A 16,196-nucleotide genomic window follows, 5' to 3' on the forward strand; every position below is an offset into this window, starting at 1 on the left:
ACATTTCACAGGATTCATCACATTCTGGTCAATGCCTCTTCCAGCTTTTGCCATCGGGCAGGAGATACAGAGCAATGAAAATCAGGACAAACCGCCTTAAAAACAGCTTTTATCCAAAAGCAATCATGGCCCTGATCTCAGAATAAAACTGCTCCATATCATTCTCCCAATGTGCAATACAGACCTTAAGTCAACAAGTGCAATTTGTACATTTTGCAAAGTACTTTTATTACTATTCGGTTTGTTATTATTTTCTCTCGGAGGGCGGCACGGTGGCGCAGTGGGTAGCGCTGCTGCCTCGCAGTTGGGAGATCTGGGGACCTGGGTTCGATTCCCGGGTCCTCCCTGCGTGGAGTTTGCATGTTCTCCCCGTGTCTGCGTGGGTTTCCTCCGGGCGCTCCGGTTTCCTCCCACAGTCCAAAGACATGCAGGTTAGGTGGATTGGCGATTCTAAATTGGCCCTAGTGTGTGCTTGGTGTGTGGGTGTGTTTGTGTGTGTCCTGCGGTGGGTTGGCATACTGCCCAGGATTGTTTCCTGCCTTGTGCCCTGTGTTGGCTGGGATTGGCTCCAGCAGACCCCCGTGACCCTGTGTTCGGATTCAGCGGGTTGGAAAATGGATGGATGGATGGATTATTTTCTCTCTTCTTGTCTTTTTAACTCTTATGCCTCACACTGAGTCGACTGCACCTTCAGTTTCGTTGTTCCTTTGTAAAAGTGACAATGACAATAAAGATCTATCTCTCCTGCATTTGTTGGTAAAATGGTGAGCCTCGACCCATCATTACTCCTGAAACACTGCAGCCTTATATACAGTGGGGCAAAAAAGTATTTAGTCAGTCACCAATTGTGCAAGTTCTCCCACTTAAAAAGATGAGAGAGGCCTGTAATTTTCATCATAGGTATACCTCAACTATGAGAGACAAAATGAGAAAAAAAAAATCCAGAAAATCACATGGTCTGATTTTAAAGAATTTATTTGCAAATTATGGTGGAAAATAAGTATTTGCTCACCTACAAACAAGCAAGATTTCTGGCTCTCACAGACCTGTAACTTCTTCTGTAAGAGGCTCCTCTGTCCTCCACTCGTTACCTGTATTAATGGCACCTGTTTGAACTCGTTATCAATATAAAAGACACCTGTCCACAACCTCAAACAGTCACACTCCAAACTCCACTATGGCCAAGACCAAAGAGCTGTCAAAGGACACCAGAAACAAAATTGTAGACCTGCACCAGGCTGGGAAGACTGAATCTGCAATAGGTAAGCAGCTTGGTGTGAAGAAATCAACTGTGGGAGCAATTATTAGAAAATGGAAGACATACAAGACCACTGATAATCTCCCTCGATCTGGGGCTCCACACAAGATCTCACACCGTGGGGTCAAACTGATCACAAGAACGGTGAGCAAAAATCCCAGAACCACACGGGGGGGACCTAGTGAATGACCTGCAGAGAGCTGGGACCAAAGTAACACACTACGCCACCAGGGACTCAAATTCTGCAGTGCCAGACGTGTCCCCCTGCTTAAGCCAGTACATGTGCAGGCCCGTCTGAAGTTTGCTAGAGAGCATTTGGATGATCCAGAAGAGGATTGGGAGAATGTCATACGGTCAGATGAAACCAAAATAGATCTTTTTGGTAAAAACTGTACTCGTCGTCATGTTTGGAGGAGAAAGAATGCTTAGCTGCATCCAAAGAACACCGTACCTACTGTAAAGCATGGGGGTGGAAACATCATGATTTGGGGCTGTTTTTCTACAAAGGGACCAGGACGACTGATCCGTGTAAAGGAAAGAATGAATGGGGCCATGTATCGTCAGATTTTGAGTGAAAACCTCCTTCCATCACCAAGGGCATTGAAGATGAAACGTGGCTGGGTCTTTCAGCATAACAATGATCCCAAACACACCACCCAGGTAACGAAGGAGTGGCTTCGTAAGAAGCATTTCAAGGTCCTGGAGTGGCCTAGCCAGTCTCCAGATCTCAACCCCATAGAAAATCTTTGGAGGGAGTTGAAAGTCCATGTTGCCCAGCGACATCCCCAAAACATCACTGCTCTAGAGGAGATCTGAATGGAGGAATGGGCCAAAATACCAGCAACAGTGTGTGAAAACCTTGTGAAGACTTACAGAAAACGTTTGACCTCTGTCATTGCCAACAAAGGGTATACAGCAATCCCTCGCTACTTCGCGGTTCACTTTTCGCGGATTCACGACTTCGCGGGTTTTTAAATACAAGTGATTGCCCGCCTATCGCGGAAGTTATGTTCCAGACCCATCAGCAACAGGAGAAAATCCGCGATATAGAAAAACCATATAAATAAACATTTGTATAGTTTAAGCCTTAAAATACCCATCCCACATGCTTTAAACACATGTAAACTTATAAAACACACTTTGTTAACACATATGATATGTGGATGTCGGGCTAAGGGTATGAGTAACATCTCACTATTATAAAACATTTTAACTTCACGCAAGACAAGACAGTGAGACAGGAAAATACAAGGCTTTAAAATTATTGACACGCAGAGTGACAAGCAGCGCAAAGCCTCTCCTTAGCGTTCATTCAGCTTCCCACCCCCTTGACAATGCGAAGTGGCAGGAGCGTACTGCACCTCCGGGGAGGGGGGGGTTTGAGCAAACGTGCGTTCAGCCCTCACACCCCCCCACTCCTCCTCCTTCTGAACGCGCAGAGCGACAAGCAGGCATTTTGGCAGAAGCAGCACAAAGTCTATTTCTGCTCAGCGTGAGTTCAGCTGCCCCCCTTCACAAAGCGAGTGCAGACACATTGACGTCTGATCGCTGTGTGCAGTGTTGGTCTGTGGTGTTTAAGAATGTAGAAAGTGTTTAAGAGCATAGGAAGTGTTTATAAGAGTGTGGGAAAGGTTAACAAGAGAGTGAGAGAGGTTTATAAGAGTGTGGGAAGGGTTTATAAAGCCTTAAAATATGTATAAATAATAAAATAAATATAGGTCGCTACTTCGCGGATTTTCACCTATCGCGGGGGGCTCTGGAACGTAACCCCCGCGATAGGTGAGGGATGACTGTATAACAAAGTATTGAGATGAACTTTTGTTATTGACCAAATACTTTTTTTCCACCATAATTTGCAAATGTGATTTTCTGGATTTTTTTTTCTCATTTTGTCTCTCATAGTTGAGGTATACCTATGATGAAAATTACAGGCCTCTCTCATCTTTTTAAGTGGGAGAACTTGCACGATTGGTGGCTGACTAAATACTTTTTTGCCCCACTGTAATCAAACATAACTGCCTCACATCACCAGCGTGTTAGTTCAACTGGTCACACACATCGTTATTAGTCCAAAACTGCCCCATCCTATCGTTTTTGGAAATGTTGAAGGCCTCATTATCAAAAAAAACAGTTGATTAGGTAAACATGAAATGCTTGGTCTTTGTACTGGATTTGTTGGAATGCAAGGCAAAGTAAGTTTCCAAGTCACTCCTTTTTAATTAGCATTTTTCCCCACATGATAAAAGGTTATTAGCACAACTTTAAAAAATACACAGGTAAAACGAAAAATTCTGAGAGGCCTCGGAAGCTGTGGCTTGGCTTACCTTATGCCTAAATCGACCCGTGCCAGCCAGATACCAAGAAAAGGAACAGAACAGAGAAGGTTCACTAACAGTTGATGACAAACGTGAAGTTTTTGCTTACAAGCGACTAAGAGAGTTTTTGTTTGGTTTAATTATCTTTGCTGCAATTCTCTTATTTCCTTGATGAAGCTCCAATTAACTAGTGGACTAACAGTAACTGTCCATAGCTGAGCAGGATGGCAGCTTTCTATTTTAGGAAAGGAGGCCATAGCAGACATGAAATAAAAAGATGGGAGACAGGAGCACCCAAATAAAGAAATGGGTATAGCTGGAAACTGTAAAACAAGAGAGAGACAGAGAGGGGTTAGGAGCACCCACCACACAACAAACCAACTCAGGATGCCCAGATTAGGACCCGAGTGCAGCTGTGACACCAACAGGTGACACCTCAGCACCAAACTAGTTCAGATGGAGTGGAACAGTGTGAGTTTTTTTATGGTGGTTTGAGTGCCAATTCTGCCACCAAACCCCAAGTTTTTCCCTTCAGGTTGGAGGGCCTACATGCAGATTAACTTCATACACAGGACGGAGCAATTGCAGGTTAAGGGCCTTGCTCAAGGGCCCAACTGAGCAGAGTCCCTCTTGGCATTTACAGGATTCAAACCAGCAACCTTCTGATTGCCAGCGCAGATCCCTAGCCTCAGAGCCACCAATCCGCCTAATTGAAATATTAAAGACAGGGCACACATGCTATCTGCCAGCTTTAAGTTAATGGGATGCACTGGTGGACAGAAGACAAATGGAAAGCCTCAAACTGGGGCCAGTTATCAATTTATCCGAGTATATGGGAGACAGAGATTGTTTTGTGTGACTTGTGGTTAATGGCGATGCTCAAGATATCTATGTTTCTTGAAAACGGACACAATTTCATTTCATGCCTAGAAGTGCATTTCTCCGATGAGAACAACCGAGTGATCCTGGCTCTACCATTTTACCACTGCCAAAGAAAGCCCAATGTGTTAAGTCTGTTATCAAGGTGATGTCTGACGTTTTCTTTTCACATTGACAAAGGCCAGACTGTGGCAGCAGACATCCTTCTGTGAATTTTAACAAGTTTCATTCCCTCTCCCCAAATAAATCTCACTGCAGCACACTAATCAACAATGGTGCAATCCTGCAGCAGAGAGCCTACATTCACTTGAAATTGGCTTCAAATAGGCAAATAGAACGATGCACTAGCCCTGTCCAAACTTCCCATAATCCTTTGCAAGCATGTTGTATTGCATCTGCTTCTACTTGTTATGGCTAATTTTGAAATTGCTGTTGCCCTTTGATTTACCCTACCCACTATCAGTGAAAAGGTTCAGAACCTCTCCGTTCTTATAAAAATACACACAGTTCCAACATTTTTTATGTTTCATGAAATCGAGGCCCAGAACAAAAACAATGGCAAAAAAAAAAAAAAAAAACTGGAATAATTAAGAGCGCTAAATTTTATTCAAAGTAGCCACCTTCTGCACATATAAACAGCTGAACTGTGGTAAACCGTTTTGAGTCAGAATGCCAGTCACCAACTCTGCCTCCACAAAAAAGAATCCCAGACAATCACACATCTCCTCCAATCCTTCTTTCTTCAACTGCACAGCACACAAACCCACCCTGCGTGATGAACCAAAGATTTCAAACTTTGACCTATCAGTCTACAAGATTTTCTTCCAGTCTGCAGTAGTCCACAGTCATATTTCAAGGACCTATTTTGTCCTTTACAGACTGGCTGTCTTACTCACCCTGCAGCACAAACACTCCCATTCACAGTAGAAACTGAGACTTGCTTCTTTGGACCTGCACTGTTAAACTGTTGTGCCTTTCACACAAGTTGGTGACCCTCAGAAACTTGTCTTCCGATTGGGTTGCAACTTTGAAAGGCTTGCTCTTCTATCTCATTTCATTTGTGAATTGCTGTTTTCTTGCCATTATCCCTAGAATTTATAACTTTCAGTCATTGTTCAGTGGGTGTAGTAACACAGTCTGTTCCCACTCTGCTTTAAGACAGACTGGGGGTTTTTAAGTAATTAACACAAGTTTGCACAGGTGTCCCAACAGTTTGCTTCATCTTGCAAGGCTCAATTTATTTTAATTGCTGCAGAACATTTGTAGGTTGTAATCTATTAGTTGTTACCTGGAGGAGGCCTCTTTGTAATATTCTAATATTTCCTTTTTGTGTTGCAGTTTTTCCTAATCTAAATTTTAAAATTTAAACCAGTTGCAGTTTACTGCTTACCTTTTCAGGTCATTCATTGCATCTCAACTGATTAAATTTGAAGGAAAACTGGAAAAACGGAGATGTTCTAAAACTTGACTGGTTCTGTAGGTATGGACTTTAATAAAGGTTATGTTAAAAAGAAAAAAAAAATCCAAATTTATTCTCTAACAGTAAACTTCATCACTTGCCTACATAGGGCTGTCATGGCCAAATTAAAGCCTTGAGGCACAAGACGTTCTCCCTACCCAAGTAGAGGTAAGCTTCAAGGTTCTTTAGCAGTGCCACACTCCAAGTTTTTCAGGATAAGAGTCTTAGCAAATCTAACATCCACATTACTGGGTTTATAAAAAAAAGAGTTGGATTGTATGCTTGGTTTAAAAAAAAAAAAAGATTCAAATTCTTTATACAAATACAGTTAAACACTTAAATATATGGATTATGCTGCAAGATTGCAGTGCTAAAACAGGTGGCGTCCTAACTAAAATCTCCAACAGGTGAAACACCATTGAAGGGAAATGAGAAAGTGTTACTACTGTTATCAAAACGGATTAGTAGCACCTACTGAAGAAGATGAAAAGAAAGCTAGAGAATAAGAAAGCCATCTCAAAGACACGGCGTACTACTTGGTCTCCCAACTCATTGCTTCAACATAAGCATGCAATCAAAGCCAAGTCTTCAACTTTTGGTACACCTTTACCAAAAGCAGATATTACAGAAGAGGTCTCTATTATGGTGCAGGGAGATGCGTTTCCATACGACACTGTAAAACACCGATTATAACTGAGACAAGAAATTAAAATCCAAACACAACAAGGAAAAAATCATTTATTGTGTGCAAAGTCAATAACAAATGACAACGCTGACTTCAATTAGACTGGCAACATATGTATAGCTTAAAACACTCCAACATGAGCATTACATATTTAATACATTTTTATACCTCTGTTTTAAATTCAATCAAAAATATGGCTTTAATAGCATCTATTTAAAAAAAAAAAAAAAAAAAAAAAAAAAAAAAAACACTTTAAAAATCAGGCAATTTCACTCTACCAACAAAAAAAAAACCAACGGCATACAATTTTATTTTAGCATCCTCACGGCTGGGGTGAGTCAGTTAGATGTGTGGGGGTGGGGGGTGTATTAAAAAAACACACACACAAATATCAAACTGACATGTTCAGGAAAAGAAACTGGTCCACTCAATGTTTAAATGGAGGAGCTAAACTGACACATTGTTAACTTTAGGCCATTAACAGGCAACTTGCATGCTGTCAAATGTGGAGAAAAAAAAAAAAAAAAAAAAAAGAGGATCCAATATTACTTTTAAAAAAGTGTGCCTTTGCACTCTACGTCTATTAAACAAAAAGTAAATGGCAAAGTAGAGCAAAACAGTCACAACATATTCCAAATATTTTAAGTGATGTAATACTGAAAATGCCAAGTATGCACGCACACATACACAACCAATATACATCTGAAAAACAAGCTCATCTGCATTTACAGGAATAGGTGTGCATGAGACATTTCTTTCAGGATAACCAAAAAAAATACAAATAAAGCCTAGAATGGGCAATAGCCTCTAACACTCCCAGTTTGCTAAAAACGTTCATTAATTAAAACAGGTCAGGGTCCCATGGTGCCATAAAGGGAACTCTGCTTTTTATATCATTACAATGGCTACACCCCAAAACCAACAAGCAAAATTATGGTGTGGTGTGTTTCAGAGATATCTTAACTGTAATGCTAGGTTATAAATACCCTTCCTAAAGAGGTTCATCTGCACACTCAAAGTTTAAAAACCCATTTAAAATTTTTATGCATCTATTCATCAAATACAGGCAGAAAGTATGTGACCTTTTCTTAATGATAAGGCAAAAGGACAGAGGAAGAGAGGGAGACCAGTATGAAAAACGGACACCTGAAGACACTTAATTCTTCCACTAAACAATTGTTCCTCATAGTTTCCTCAAAATTCTGGTCACCTGTAAAAGACAAAAAAAAAATTACTTTAGATTCACAGCATTATTTCATATACATTAAATGGTCCTTTCTAGAATATCATTTTAGTAAATGTAACATCACCAACACACTAGACCCTAAAAACCAATTTGCAAATAGCAGTTACCCTCCATACAAACGTCATACCTGAAATCTAAAAGTGGACAAGACTAATATAATGAAACACTGAATCTGAAATGCAACAATTTAAAAGGATAAGTTTATATATATAAAAAAGTAAATTTCCCCCCCGAGTTATAGTGTATACTCATTTGCCACAGGAAATTTAGCACTGAAATAACACTTTAAAATAAAATGACAAAAATACAGTGCTTATATTTGCTATTTAAAAGTTGGTTCCAAAGGCCAGAAGCCACTTTAAAAGAGGTCCAGCAGGACTCTTCACATTATCAGTCCTCCATCCACAGCACCATGTTTCATTCCTATGGGTATAGATTCCCACAGCTTATGGATTCCACAATTGCTTTAATTATTTCTAGCAGTTAAGACACAAATTTTCTTTAAGCTCAAGTTTATCATGTGTACAGTCAGTGGCATGCAAATGCCTGGGCACCCTTGCATAAAATGTATGTTATTGTGAATAATTAAGTGAGCAGAAGAACTGGATGGAAATGTTTTCTGAAACTCCTGGTTTAAGTTTAATTGGTCCTTTGCCATTTATCAGAAGAGAGGAGGGAAAACAGTAACTGAACAGAAGAGCTGATGTCTTTGATAATCCTGTTCACCTTTCTAAGATAGCATCTGTTTTAACAGGTGTCCTTAAAAGTGGCCACTTAGTGCCACTAATAATTTGTACCACTTTTGATCTTCGGTGTTTTATAAAAATTTATGAGTTGAGCATGTACCTTATAACAGGATATTAGCCAACCAGTAAGAATGGACTCCTGCGTTCACTCAAATGTTAGTGAGAACAGAGGGGGAAGGCCAAGTTTCAGACATCTTACGAAGAAAAGGCATTGGTGAACTTTAACAATAGCCAAATTAAGCTGTCCTGTTATTTTATACCAGTGATATGACAGATTATGAAAATGAGGACATACTTGGCCTTCCCGTTGATGCCATTTACCATTTTTGTATTTTCTATAGATTAAATGATTTTGCATCTCACAACACGTTACATCATTTTGATAATCACATCTTTATGGTGCTATCTTAATATTGTTTTTTTTATGTGAGCACTACTATTTTGCTCGGCCATCACCATGTTGTTTATGCTGACATATTCATTGCTAGTCTCATGGTTTGGATGTCATGTTCATGTCATTCGCTCCTTCAAAAATGTTGCATAGCAAGAACTTGACTAGTGGATTAAAAAAAAAAAAAAAAATTATATATATATATATATAAATTCTTTTCGCGTTTGAAATGGAAATTACGTATGACCACAGAGGAACAGGAAAAACACTCTTAATAAACCTGATTCTTGCCGAGAGAGCGAATAGTGACATAGCTCTGGCTGTAGCGTCATGGGGAAATCGCTTGTACATTATTAGATGGAGGCCGTACAGCACATTCGGCATTGCAATTACCATTAAACCTCGCTCACAACGAAAATCCAATTTGCAACATATGCAAGGGCTCTGGAAAGGCAAAAGTCTTGCAACATTCAAAGATAATAGTTTGGGATGAGTGCACCATGGCACATAAAAGAGCTTATGAAGCCTTGAACCAAACAATGCAAGATCTCAGAGATCCTACCAAAATAATGGGAGGTACTGTCGTTTTACTTGGAGATTTTAGTCAAACATTTCACGAGGGACACCAGCAGATGAACTCAATGCGTGTTTAAAATCCATGCTTCTCCCACGGTCAGTTATATGTCGCGTGTTCTTGGGTAGGTACACCAAAAAAATTTATACATTCATGCATGTAATGGGCAAACAAAAAATGTAGTATACCCGAAAGCACTGCAGTAGTACTCAATGCATCTTTACTTCTTAAATGTTAATGTTTTAGTGTTTAATAATTTATACGCTTCTTATATGTTGTTCAAATTCTTTATCAAAATACCAGTAACGGCGCACTGCACGTTACACTTGACTTGAGCATTCATAGTATTCATCCTCTTTCTCTGTACGTTTACCATTCGTTTGCTCAGAGGTTGATGTGCTTGCTGCTTCCTGAGCAGCTCTTCTTTACTCCACCCTAGTGGCCCGCTGCTTCTCTTTCGTTGGCATCGTTTTGCAATAAAACTGATTAAGTTAGTTTTTGTGTTGCAATTACTTAGTATGTTTACTTTAACCTTTCACTTAATCTGGCACTTAAGTCTTCAATCTGCCTCAAGAATGATCAGCGAAGGTGGTAGGGAATGAGAACAGCGCCCGTACGCATCTGCACACAGCCGAGAGTTGATTCTACAATAAAATAAAATAAAGATAAAAAGAGTAATAAAATCATCACCCCGAAAGCGGACAGTAGACGTCATGTAGTATATGTGTACCAAATTTCAAGTCAATAGGTGAAACAGTTTGCGAGCTACTGCCGATTTAAAATCCTGGACAGACAAACGAACAGCCACGGTAGCGTATTACAGAAGATTTTACGGTTTGATAATTTATATTTATATGCAATGTGCTTCTTATATATTACTTCATATTCTCATATGATAATGATGTTAATAATGTTTATATTGATTTCTATGTTACTGTAAGTGCTCTTTATTTGTTGAAAAATAAAATTGGCAATTAAACTTATTTTATAAATACTACATTTTATTTTTTTTCCCCGTGCACTCAGTGAGTGAAGCCACTGGGTAATCAGCTAGTAACAAAAATAAAAAAAAACACCTCAGGCATGTTTTTTTTTTTACTGCCTCTCTTTCAACTTCTGTGTACTGGGATTTTAATAATTAGTACTTTCAAGCCTTCTGTTACTATCAATATCTCTCCTCTGTTGTGCATTTGGGCATAATGTTAAAACAAACCGTATGTTAGCGTCTCAAGGTTTTACTGCTACAACTTTGGTGATTATTTATAAATATTCAGTTAATGTTCCCTATATGCTGGTATAAGATCCCTACCTACATTAGTCACATTTTATACAGTATTCCACTTGTATGGCCTACTTCAGTCTGCATGAGATCATGCTATGTATCTATAATATGAACCAGGATAAAACTATCTGGAGCTCCAACAAACTGTAGTTGAGAGGGGCAAACGAGAGAAAGAAATCAAGAGAGATAAAGGAGGTTTCAGACAACCGGTAAGATAACCTCAAGTTACCACAATTCCTTAATTCAACCCCTCTGCCCCTTTTTATATCCTGGATGCATGAATTTGATCGATTTTCAAAGAAAAGGCAGTGTCATGATAAGCTCTTTGCCTCATGCCATTTTACTTCCTTATGTACATGAAAACTACACTAACAAATAGTCATTCTGAAATAAACAAGCTAACAGAGTATACTTACCTCAGGAAAATAGTTTAAAAAATCTGTGATAAGGTATATTTCTAAAGTCCGTTTGTTGTCATAAATATAACACACAAACGTGAAAGACTGACTCCATGTGCAAGTGAAAGGGCTTTTGAAAATTTTAATCTGTAAACTGTACTTTAATATACTGAATGCTTCACTTTAGAACACAAGGTGGGAAGATGGCAGAGGTTCAGAATGCTCACCAATACAAATCTGCCAAATTCTACAAAAGTTCTAGAAACCCTCATGATGCATAAATGACTAAGTGAAAGAAAACATTCTTGTAGCAGTGCATTTTGAACTCTTTCAGTTAAGTAAAATAAGCAAACATGCTAGTAATAATGGCACAAGACACCATAACAGATAAACAAACCAGAATGTATCATCAGATGTTAATCCTCAACCCTCCAAGAGCACTATTCTGAGTATTTCAAATTCAAAACGGTCATAAGTGAAAAGGTATTCGAATAAGGTCTCCTAGAGAGACGTGTCAGATGGAACCTCTCACAATTAAAGTCTAGTCCGAATTACACTTGTGGATAATCCAAGTGGAAAGCGAGGTATACAATGTACAATGTGTATTTTATAAATACTATGCTTTGCACAAATTGATGAGGTTTAAATCAACATTTATTTTATTATCGGATATTGTAATTGAGAGGTTTTAGTCACAACACTAACCCCAAATTAACCAAGCAAAACTAAATACATTCCGGCCCCTTTCATGGCTAGTCAAAAATCACTATGGGACAAGTTTAAAAATGTATTATTTTGGGGTCATTCAACAACAATCCAACTATTTAAAACTTGTCAATGATTTTAAATTTCATCCAGGATTACAAGTTTGAGCTCTTAGAGAGTTATTTTACAGACAGTTACAGTGTGTATTTTCCATTTCACCATAGCTATTCAGAAGCGAACAACTTTATTGATAATTTCCTCTGATAAATCTTACAATTACAATGCCATTGTAATTTCAGACCATTCTCCACTTATCATTGAGCTTACAGTATTAAGCATTTAATTAACAATTTCCAACAGAGCTAATTACTGGAAGATGAAGATTTTATTAAAACTCCTCTCCACACAAATGTGTTATTTTGAAGAAATAAATAAATCTCCAGAGATGACATATCTGCTGAAAAACTGAAATCAACCCCCAAGGTGAGAAATTACCCATTATGTTTCACAAATAAAGTTGAAACCAGAAGGGCAACAGAATGAATCTGTAACATTGAGGGGGAAAAAAAATAAAATAAAAAAATAAACCACTATGGAGAAACCCAAAATTCAATATTCCCTCTAAGGACTGGGTTGGCGATTGACATGTGAGCTAGGTAAAAATATTAAAAGGCTTACATGTTACAACCATAGCACTCAGAACATTCAACCCATATTCAAATATACTCAAATATATACCTATTTTTTAAAAATGGAGTATTCGGAGATAACTTTAGAAGCCTTACTTCAAAAGGGGTAACCCACAAACTGCAGTATATGAAAAATATTCATGGGGAATGGGCATAAGCAAAAAATAACCGATTCACTTTATTGTTAATTACGGTCAACTTTCAAAAGATTCACCTTTAGACTTTCAGACATCAAGTTTTAATAAAACTTATTACCAGGAAGAAGGCTAAGGTAACATCTATAGTTTGTGAACATTCAGCAGTGGGTGTGGTAAATTTTAGACTTGTTTCTTTGTGTACTACCAGCAGAGTTGCATGAACCTACACACATGTGCACTTTGTAAGGAGCATTGCCCTTATTGCTGAGCTCTAAAATTAACTATGAAAACATAATTTGATATATTGACAAGTGGAGTAACTATTAGGTCCTGTCATTCATATGATAAAACGCCGAGGAAAAAGTAAGATGCTTACCTAGCAAATGCCGAGTTTGGTCCTAACCGTATTATTGATTTATGCAAAACAGCTAAAATGTCACCGAACATGAAGAAAATAAGTAACACACTCAAGGACAGCAATTGCACATGCTGTAGTAATTACTATTAAATGTTCAAAGTAATGTTCTAACTGTGGAGGGAATCAATGCAGTGAGTTTTGCAAACAAACAGAGTACAACCACATATTTTTAAATAAGAAAACCATCATGCAGCTTTATGGATTGAAATACAAAAACACATTGGGGGCACACATTTTCTAATACTGCATGTGTAGCATGACAACACAAAGATACAGCGCATCCCTTTTTCCACATTTTGTTATGTTACAGCCTTATTCCAAAATGGATTAAATTCATTTTTTTTTCCTCAGAATTCTACACACATATAAATCACATATACATAAGTATTCACAGCCTTTGCTCAATACTTTGTCGATGCACCTTTGGCAGCAATTACAGCCTCAAGTCTTTTTGAATATGATGCCACAAGCTTGGCACAACTATCCTTGGCCAGTTTCATCCATGCCTCTTTGCAGCACCTCTCAAGCTCCATCAGGTTGGATAGGAAGCGTCGGTGCACAGCCATTTTAAGATCTCTCCAGAGATGTTCAATTGGATTCAAGTCTGGGCTCTGGCTGGGCCACTCAAGGACATTCACAGAGTTGTCCTGAAGCCAATCCTTTGGTATGTTGGACTGTGCTTAGGGTCGTTGTCCTGCTGAAAGATGAACTGTCGCCCCAGTCTGAGGTCAAGAGCGCTCTAGAGCAGGTTTTCATCCAGGATGTCTCTGTACATTGCTGCAGTCATCTTTCCCTTTATCCTGACTAGTCTCCCAGTTCCTGCTGCTGAAAAACTTCCCCACAGCATGATGCTGCCACCACCATGTTTCACTGTAGGGTTGGTATTGGCCTGGTGATGAGCGGTGCCTGGTTTCCTCCAAACGTGACGCCTGGCATTCACACCTAAGAGTTCAATCTTTGTCTCATCAGACCAGAGAATTTTCTCTCAGGGTCCGAGAGTCTTTCAGGTGCCTTTTGGCAAACTCCAGGCAGGCTGCTATGTGCCTTTTACTAAGGAGTGGCTTCTGTCTGGCCACTACCATACAGGCCTGATTTGTGGATTGCTGCAGAGATGGTTGTCCTTCTGGAAGGTTCTCCTCTCTCCACAGAGGATCTCTGGAGCTCTGACAGAGTGACCATCAGGTTCTTGGTCACCTCCCTGACTAAGGCCCTTTTTCCCCCCAATCGCTCAGTTTAGATGGCCGGCCAGCTCTAGGAAGAGTCCTGGTGGTTTCGAACTTCTTCCACTTACGGATGATGGAGGCCACTGTGCTCATTGGGACCTTCAAAGCAGCAGAAATTTTTCTGTAACCTTCCCCAGATTTGTGCCTCGAGACAATCCTGTCTCGGAGGTCTACAGACAATTCCTTTGACTTCATGCTTGGTTTGTGCTCTGACATGAACTGTCAACTGTGGGACCTTATATAGACAGGTGTGTGCCTTTCCAAATCATGTCCAATCAACTGAAATTTACCACAGGTGGACTCCAATTAAGCTGTAGAAACATCTCAAGGATGATCAGGGGAAACAGGATGCACCTGAGCTCAATTTTGAGCTTCATGGCAAAGGCTGTGAATACTTATGTACATGTGCTTTCTCAATTTATTTATTTTTAATTAATTTGCAAAAACCTCAAGTAAACTTTTTTCACGTTGTCATTATGGGGTGTTGTGTGTAGAATTCGGAGGAAAAAAATGAATTTAATCCATTTTGGAATAAGGTTGTAACATAGCAAAATGTGGAAAAAATGATGCACTGTGAATACTTTCCGGATGCACTGTATGATGCTGCAAATATGCCATCTGTTATGGTCTATTTTTAGGTGACCTACACCAAGTTAAAAGAGCTTTCTGAAGTCTTCCTAAGTTGCTTTTTTATTACTTTATACTGTACCTGCTTGAGGCATTTAAAAGATTTGCTTTGTAATGGTCTGCAGCATGTTTTTGATTTGTTTCCAGTTGCCCTTTAGACCTACTGAAGCTTACAAAATAGATACATCAAACAAGATTAGGAGTCATGGGTAAGCTTTAATCAAATACATCACTTGAATAATGTGGAGTACACCAACCGTTAGCTCAAAATCAAATATATCTGACCAACGCAAAGGAGAGTTGTACTTACAAGATAAAAGATGTAAACAAAAAGTGTCATTGCAAAGGGGGCAAGATTCAAATAAGTATAATAGGCTACAAATATCTTAATAGTGGACAGCCTCCTGACGTGACCTCAGATGCCCGGACTAGACACTGGGCTTCAGCTGTGGCATCACTAGTGCTACAGAGTCAGACTGGCACATTACAATCTCTACTCTTCAAAAACACAATATCATAAGGTGTAGAAGCATTTAAAGTTTAGTAAATGAAGAAGCTGTCACTAAGGCTCCGGTTTATTTCCTAGGTGGTACCACTGTCTTCATGTTCATGAACAACAAACAATTCTAACAAAAAATACTTGCTCAAAAAAAAAAAAAAAAAAAAAAAAAAAAAAAAAAAAAAAAACAGTAAACCAAAACTAAGCACTGAATATTCTGTACTACCATTACACACACACACACACACACACACACACACACACACACAAAAACAGAATAAATTTCATGACCAAGATAACAGCGTTTGAAGAAAAGTCTTACGCCAGTGTCATGGTTTCTAAATAACAGATTAGACAGAAATATTACATGGTATACAAGTTGTACATACTGTATAGTTATCAGTCCCTTGCTTTACGGGATCATGAGATTTTAGTGAATTGCCCAGTCATTGGCTGTTTATCTGAAACGGCAAAAGACCACTTCAAAACTGCTTTTTTTGGGGGCGATCATTCAGTGATAGCAAAGTAATATAGAGCTATGCTGCAAGACTTGCATTGTACACCAATTACTCTTTAATAATCTAGCCAAAATATCAAAAGGCAGGCAGATAAAAGTCCTTTTCTACTTCTTGTCACTCCTTCACAGGCACACACGCACACACTAA

General features: G+C 39.0%; 1 protein-coding gene across 2 annotated transcripts in view; it reads right to left on the bottom strand.

Moving 5' to 3' along the window:
• Positions 1-6,633: 6,633 nt before the first annotated feature.
• The window catches only part of bsg (basigin), a 32,297-nt gene continuing 22,734 nt past the window's right edge, over positions 6,634-16,196 (bottom strand). For both annotated transcript variants that reach the window (XM_028816227.2, XM_051934675.1), the window contains exon 8: positions 6,634-7,806. The gene's annotated coding sequence lies outside the window, so the exon portion shown is untranslated. The remainder of the gene's footprint in view (positions 7,807-16,196) is intronic.

Source organism: Erpetoichthys calabaricus, chromosome 12 (assembly GCF_900747795.2).
Source record: "Erpetoichthys calabaricus chromosome 12, fErpCal1.3, whole genome shotgun sequence".
NCBI lineage: Eukaryota > Metazoa > Chordata > Cladistia > Polypteriformes > Polypteridae > Erpetoichthys > Erpetoichthys calabaricus.